The sequence below is a fragment of the Gossypium hirsutum genome, chromosome D01 (assembly GCF_007990345.1).
Source record: "Gossypium hirsutum isolate 1008001.06 chromosome D01, Gossypium_hirsutum_v2.1, whole genome shotgun sequence".
NCBI classification, from domain to species: Eukaryota; Viridiplantae; Streptophyta; class Magnoliopsida; order Malvales; family Malvaceae; genus Gossypium; species Gossypium hirsutum.
This window is the reverse complement of record NC_053437.1, coordinates 32,546,280-32,554,454: the sequence shown is the minus strand read 5'-3', so window position 1 is coordinate 32,554,454 and position 8,175 is coordinate 32,546,280.

Below are 8,175 nucleotides of genomic sequence, written 5' to 3'. Positions count from 1 at the left end.
CTTAGCAGTTTTAAATTAGTAAGTCTTAGTAAAGGGTGTAACGGGGCTAGGGTTAAGGTATGGAGAAGAATAGATATTTTAAGATCAATAACTTTAAACCTAGCTTACCTTGGCTTTCAAAAATTTGTAATCACTCACCAACTCTTTTCTTTTCAACACTGTGCCCAATAGCACTCTTTTTTTTTTTACAACTAAAAAAGTATCTTTCAAAATATATATTTTTGTATATGTTGAGTGTTTTACACCCCCGTGATCTTCTTAGACTGCCCCAAACTTAAATTTCAAAACACTTCCAAAGTAAGCAAGGCTAAGATTTAAAGGTCCAAGAAGTCATAGAAACAATTATTTAAGATAAGCTACATATTTCATGGGTTATTTCCAAAATATAGGCCATACAACTCAAAATTAGTTTACAAAGGATTTAATTAATAAGGTAGGCTTAAAAGCTCAATCAATCCAAAGAAAATAAGACTAAGTCATTTTTAAACCCGCTTTGTTACCTAGGATTTTGCCTTAAGGACAATACCAAACAAATTCTAGAGACTAAATCCTCATGCATGCTTAATTTCTAGGGAATATAAAATAATTATGGTAAATTTTCATACTCATAAATTCAACATTCATCTCATGATTTATTTAACATAAAAAATACTTGAAATAAATAAAAGATCATACATAAATTTGAACTAACATACCATACTCGATTGATATTGAGCGTCTTTTTCACTTCTCTGCATCTTTGCACGAATTCATCTTTACAAAAACTTCGGCAAAAATCAAAAAAGTTTGAGGCAGGATCCCCCCCTAAACTTAAGTGGAACAATGTCCTCATTGTTCAAAACATCCATCAGATAAAAATGGGTAAACTACAAAAATAGTCACTTTTGTTTGCCTCAGGTTACATTTTAGTCACTTATGTTTGAAATGTTACGTTTTAGTCACTTATGTTATTATTTTGTTACGAAGTGATCACTCTTCCGTTAAGTTCCGTTATCTCCCTAACGGTAATCCTACATGGCAGTCCAACTAGATTTTAAGTTCCAACTTGGATTTCCTAATGGGATTAGAATAGATTTTTAATTAAATAAATTTAATTAATTAAATATTTTAAACTCTAAATCTTAATTACAAAACCTTCATCTCCTCCCTTTTTTTAGTTTTCTTTTTCAGGTGACTAAGAAAGCTATTATCATCAAAAAATTTTATTCACCTACAAAAACAAAAGAGGATTCAATGGAGGGTCCAGGTATGTCTTCTTCACCAAAAAATTTATGTTCTAAAACTTAAAATCAAGTGGTTGTCGACAAATTTATGTAATAAGATGAACTGAAATGACTGCAGCATGTGAAAACCAAGCCAAAACTTGAAGAAGCAAAGGGTTGCCATTACACCATCTGGAGACTTTCCGAAGGAAAGTCCAGAGGCAATGGAACAGATCACCATGAGCATCAAGGTGAGTCCATAAACTCGTTTTCGGCCTAATTTATCACCGAGCCAACCAAATAAAAGTTGTCCAGCTAAATTTCTGCAAAAGGCCACACCATTAACAACAGTTGCAAACGAGGAGGCAAAGTTCCAGGCTTTTCAGAAAGTGCATCGAAGTAGTAAATACGACCGAGCAATTTTGTGATAAGAGAGATGCTAAAAAGGTCATAAGCGTCAGTGAAGAAACCCATTCCAGCAATCACAATTGCGGTGAAATGGTACCATTGTGTCTTTGCTGCATGCAACGCATTAAGAACTCCAAGCTGGTTTGCGATTTCTGTCTTTTTTTACTTGAAACAAGATCAAGTAGGAAATTAACAAAACATAGGAATTCTGAGTTTCCTCTGAATAAACAATCCCGTGTCAAATAAAAATGGAAAAAGCCCCAAGTTGAACAAAAGTTGGTTCAGCCATTAAAACAAACTGTTTTGGCTTTTCATTCTAGGATGTTAACTGGAACATCATTTTTTCACATGCTGCAGTCATTGCAGTTCATCTTATTACATAAATTTGTCGACAACCACTTGATTTTAAGTTTTAGAACATAAATTTGTCGGTGAAGAAGACATACATGGACCCTCTATTGAATCCTCTTTTGTTTTTGTAGGTGAATAAAAAATTCTGATGATAATAGCTTTCTTAGTCAACTGAAAAAGAAAACTAAAAAAAGGGGGAAGATGAATGAATTTTTAACTAAGATTTAGGGTTTAAAATTTTTAATTAATTAACTTTATTTAATTAAAAATCTATTCTCATCCCATTACGAAATCCAAGTTGGCACTTAAAATCTAGTTGAACTGCCACGTAGGATTACCGTAAGGAGATAACGGAACTTAACGGAAGAGTGATCACTTCGTAACAAAATAATAACATAAGTGACTTAAACGTAACATTTCAAACATAAGTGACTAAAATGTAACCTGAGGGAAACTAAAGTGACTATTTTTGTAGTTTACCCGATAAAAATAAGAGAAAAATCATGAAAAATAATTGTACTTAGAAATTTATTTTGCAAAAATTAAAACAAAATAAAAGTAATGTTTCTAAAAAATAAAGAAAACTAACTAAAAAGAAATGTTTTTAAATAAAGAAAAAAAACCCCTCATTCATTTGTTACCCATCGCTGTTTGTGTTTTTCATTAAAATAAAACATTATATCACATAGAATTTCTACCCTCATTTCCAATAATTTCTCGAATGAGTGTTAGTACATCATACTCACTATCTAGTTGAAAAATCCTTTTTCTGGAAATAAGGGTTTCTTCTTAAATATTCTGATGTATCTGGCCTTTATTCCCGAGGTTCAAAACCAAGGTTGAAACTCTTCATCCTGAATCTCCAAAATTTTCCTTTTCTGATTCATCTTCAAAAATAATCAAGACAAAAACCACTTGGTAGAAAAAATTAAATCCCACAATTATCTCAAGATGAGTTAGGGGTCGTAATTAGGGTTTGCCGAGTGTTGAAGGGTCAGCCACAATCACCAAGAAATTATCGAAAAAAAATTTATTACTATTGTCGGCTGGTGCCACACACGGTTCGACAAGGCCTGATTGCTTCCAGTGGCGTCCGATTGCTGATGATGGTAATCGATAGGGCTTGTTGGTACTCGATTGCGCCCGACAAAGGTCGATGATGCCTGGTCGACAAGGATCAATCGTATGCGATAGCTACCACAAGCGCTCGATGGTGGTCGATTATCGCAATCGTCTGATGGTGCACGATGGTGTGTGACAGAGCAATCGACAGACCTGTTGCTGGGGGATGCGTGTGCGCACACTGGGGCACATGGGTCGGCTAGTGCTACTGGCGTCAGACTGCACCAGGCTGGGTTGGAGAGGGGTGCTGGCAGTGGTGTGGAAGACAACGATGGTGTGGAAGGCGACGGTTGGATAAAACATAGGAAAGAAACAAGAAAAGTAGGGAATAATAGTTAAAAATTAACTTAATTAAATTAAGAATTTTATTTACATTATTATTTCTATTTACCCATTTATTTATTTACAATACTTATCTATTTCATTTACAACTAAAAATAAAATATAATTAAAATTAAAATTAAAAATAAAGGTAAATTTTATTTATTTACAATGGTAACAATTTTTCGACAGAAAAAATTTCATGGATCAGTTAAAATGAGCGAAGTGTTTTCTTGCTGAATTTTACCAGTCCAGTAATGTTTTAGTTATTGCATATTAACTTTAAACGTACCTTCTTTATTGTTTTGGAGTTCAACTACTCTGTATGGAAAAACTTGATTAATCGTAAAGGTTCCTAACCATCAGTATTTAAGTTTCCTTGGGAAAAACTTCAATCACAAATTGAAGAGGAGTACTTGTTGTCCAATTTCTATCATAGAGTGACAAATGTGCTAATCATGCCATCTTTTTTATTTTTCTTTAAAATTTTTGGCATTCTTGTAAGAGAATAATCTCATCTCTTCCAACTTAATAAGTTGTAACATTCGTTTGTCTCTAATGAATTTTAGGTCTAAATTGAGTTCTTTAAGAGCCCAGTAGGATTTATGCTCAAGTTCCAATGGAAAATGACATGTCTTACCATAGACTAACTTGTAAGGAGACATCTTTAAAGGAGTCTTAAATGTCATTCGGTAGGCCCATAAAGCTTCATCAAGTCTTTAGGACCATGGTTGGGCACACTACTTTCTCAAGTATGCCATTTATTTCATTATTCGCAAATTCAACTTGACCATTTTTCTGAAGATGGTAAGTTGTAGCAACTTTATGATTTACATTATATTTTTCCAACAACAATTTTAGTCATTTATTCATGAAAAGGGAACCTTCATCACTGAATATAGCTCTAGGAGTACCAAATATTGTAAATACGTGTTTTTAAAGAAACTACATCACCACCTTGTCATCATTAGTCGGGTATGTCTCAACTTTCACCCATTTGGACACATAATTAATGGCTACCAAGATGTACCTGTTACCATAAGAAGAACGAAAAGGGCCTAGGAAGTCAATACCCCAAACATCAAATAACTCTACCTCAAGCATGTTGGTTAGCAGTATCTCATTCCTCTTGGTTACATTTTTGTCTTTTTGGCATCGATTGCATTCTTTCACATAGGCATATGCATCTTTAAACAAGGACAGACAAAAGAAACTGACTTGTAATACTTTGGCTATAGTTCGTGATACTCTAAAATGTCCCCCACTTGAGGACGAATGGAAATGGTATAAGATATCGACTACTTCATTCTCAATTGCATACTTCTAATCATCTGATCTGTACATTGCTTAAACAAAAATGGTTCCTCCCAAAAAAAAACTATCTAACATCATGAACAAATTTTCTCCTTTGTTGATATGTCAAATCGGGTGGCATTAAACCACTGGCTAAAAAGTTAGCTTAATCTGCAAACCAAGGAGCTTTATGGAAATGACTTACCTAGAAGATGTGTTTGTCTAGAAAAAACTCATTAATAGGAACTCAGGAGTGGGTTCGTCTTTTTGCTCCAATCTGGATGATGATCTGCCACTTGGTTCTCTAATCCCTTCTTATCCTATATCACCAATCAAACTCTTGGAGTAAGAAAATCCAATGAATTAATTGTGGTTTTGCAACTCTCTTTGACATTATATATTTAATGGTTGCGTGATCAGTATGAACTGTCACTTTTGTACCTACAAGATATAAACAAAATTTGTTAAAAGAAAAATCAACAGCAAGTAACTTCTTTTCTGTTACTGTATAATTTAATTGTGCTCCTGTTAAGGTTTGGCTAGCATAGTAGATGGGATGGAAAATATTACTCCTCCGTTGTCCCAAAATAGCTCCTATGGCATAGTCGTTCACGTCGCAAATTAGTTCAAATGGTGAACTCCAATCTGAGGTAATGATGATTGGGGCTGAAATTAATCTTTTCTTCAATTCTTCAAAAGTTGTTAAACAATCACCCTAAAAAAATAAATACTGAATCTTTCTCTAACAGTTTACAAAGTGGTTTTGAGATTTTGGAGGAATCCTTAATTAATCTATTGTAAAATCCAGTATGTCCTAGAAAACTCCTATTGCCCTTCACAGAAACTGGAGGTGAGAGTTTCTCGATAACATCTATCTTTGCATTATCAAGTTCTATTCCTTGCCTCTTAATTCTATGTCCCAAAATAATCCCTTCTCTCACCATGAAATGAAATTTCTCCCAATTGAGAACAAGGTTCTTCTTTTCGCATTGTTTGAGCACTTTAGCCAAATTATCTAAATAGTTGTCATAAGAGTCTCCAAACATAGAAAAGTCATCCATAATCACGTCTCAAAATTTTTCAACCATGTTAGTGAATATAGCCATCATACACCACTGAAAAGTTTCAGGTGCATTACATAAACCAAAAAGCATATGCCTGAAAGCAAACTTACCGTATGAAAATGTGAAGGTTGTCTTTTTTTTGATCTTATGGGGCTACAAGGATCTACTTGTATCTTGAATAACTATCAAGGAAAAAATAGTAATCATTCCATACAAGTTTTTCTAGCATTTGATCTAAAAATGATAATGGGAAATGATTTTCCGAGTTGCCTTATTCAACTTACAGTAATCAATACAAATTCTCCAACCTATAACTGTTTTGATTGGAATCAATTCATTATTTTTATTTTTTACAACTGTGATGCCACCCTTCTTTGGCACACATTGGATTGCACTCACCCAAGAGTTGTTTGAGATGGGGTAAATGATTCCCAAATTGAACCACTTAATGATCTCCTTCTTGACTACATAGAAACAACATAACAGCCTTTAACCTCGTTAGGAGATCTTATGGCCTTGAGTGTATTAAACGTCACTTGTTCATCTTGAACTCACATGATGAGTTCACCTTTCTATACATCAATCAATGTCTTGTCGATTTCTAAGAAAGGCATTCCTAGAATGATAAGGACTTCCTTATATGCTTCAAAATCCAAAACAATAAATCAGCTAGAAGAATAAATTTATCTACATGTACCAACATGATATGAGTCACAAAGGCCTTAGATGCGTATATGAAGGAAAAAGAAAATCAAGATTCACTTTCTTGTTTTCAAGAAAATCAAGAAACCAAATCTTGGTTCAATTTTTCTATTTTGAGCGATTTCAAGAATAAAGAAAAGCAAGATTTCAAATCTTGGAAATCTTGGTCCAAGAAACTGAATCTTGCAACTAAGGCGCATTGGATCTCAGTTACGAGCATTAACAAGCCAATTTCGGGAGAGAATGGATTACAAGCCCAAGTTCTTGAAGACAAGGCCCAATAAGATGTTCCAAGCCCAATCAAGAAATTTAAATTAAATTTAGTTGAAAATCAGGCCAAATTGTCAAAGTGGCTCAATTTGTTAAGTTTTAATTCTTTAAATACTTAGTTTTCATTTTTAGACTTTATGAATAAATTTCTATGTAAAAATTCAGTCCAAGAGGCCCATTTAAAGTCCTTGGCCGAATTTCCCCTTGAAAGTCAAAAAAAAATTAATTTTTAGTTTTCCTATTAGGACTAGGAAAATAGTTAGAAGGCCTATATGTATGGCTTGGCCAACCACCCTTATACACATTACACATTACAATACATTGAAATCAGATTTTATTGAGTGAAAAATTCTCTTTGAGTTTTCTCCAAGAATTCTCTCTTGAGTTTTCTTTAGAAGTAGTTTTAACAATCTTTTTGATTGTGGGAGCCATCTTCAGCCTTCTTCTTGCCATTGTTCTTCATTGGAGGGGAGATTAGAGCCGTTTGAAGGGAGTTGTGAAATCTTTCTCGATTTCAAGGCTTTTTAGGACTTTTCTTTATTTTTCTTGTTATTTATTACTCTTTAAATTTTCTGCTTATGTCGATTCATTGATTAACTTGTTTTATTCATTCTTGTTGCATTGCCAGCCCTTTTCAATCTTCAATAAGATGATCAACACCCTTCTTGGCAGCAAGAAAATGTTTTCTATTCATAATTTGCAATTGATCTTGCCGCCCAACTATCCTATCTCTGATTCAATTCGGTTTGCTGAGTTTTTGAATTAACTTGCTATTTTGTGTTCAATTGTCAGATTCAGCTGATTGGATTCTTTCTTGAAGTTCAATTTCATGTTCTTGGCTTCCAAGAATCCCCTATTAATAAGTGTTTCGGTTCTTAGCTGATTCCTTATTGTTTTGGGGTTTTTGTTTCAGATCTAGAATTCTAAGATTTAATTTTTTCTGTTTCGTTTCAGATCTAAGAGTCTAAAGCTTTCGTAGGATTTTCCCGTGACTTGACAACTCGATCTTGGTCCGCGCGCAACCCTCTATCACAACACGTCTTCGATCTTCCTATCAGGATGTGCTAAAGATCTATCTTACAGTTGGAGTATAAGAGTAGTTAGTTTGGCCTCACCAATTCCCAATTTTCTTAATACGGACATTGGAATTAAGTTGATGCTTGCACCTAAATCACAAAAAGTCATACGACAGTAGGAATCTGTAATATTACAATGTTTTGGGGGAATTTTATTTTGTAAATATGCACTACACTCCTTTGCAATGTTGCTGTCTCAAATTCCCCGAATAGTTTCTTCTTAGAGAGTATATCTTTCATGCATTTCACATATTTTAGTATTTGTTCAATAGCTTCCACCAACGGGATATTGATATGAAGATTTTAGAAAAAATTCTCTTTATTGGTCTCCTTTTCAATTTTTTTCAAAATTTCACTATAATGAAT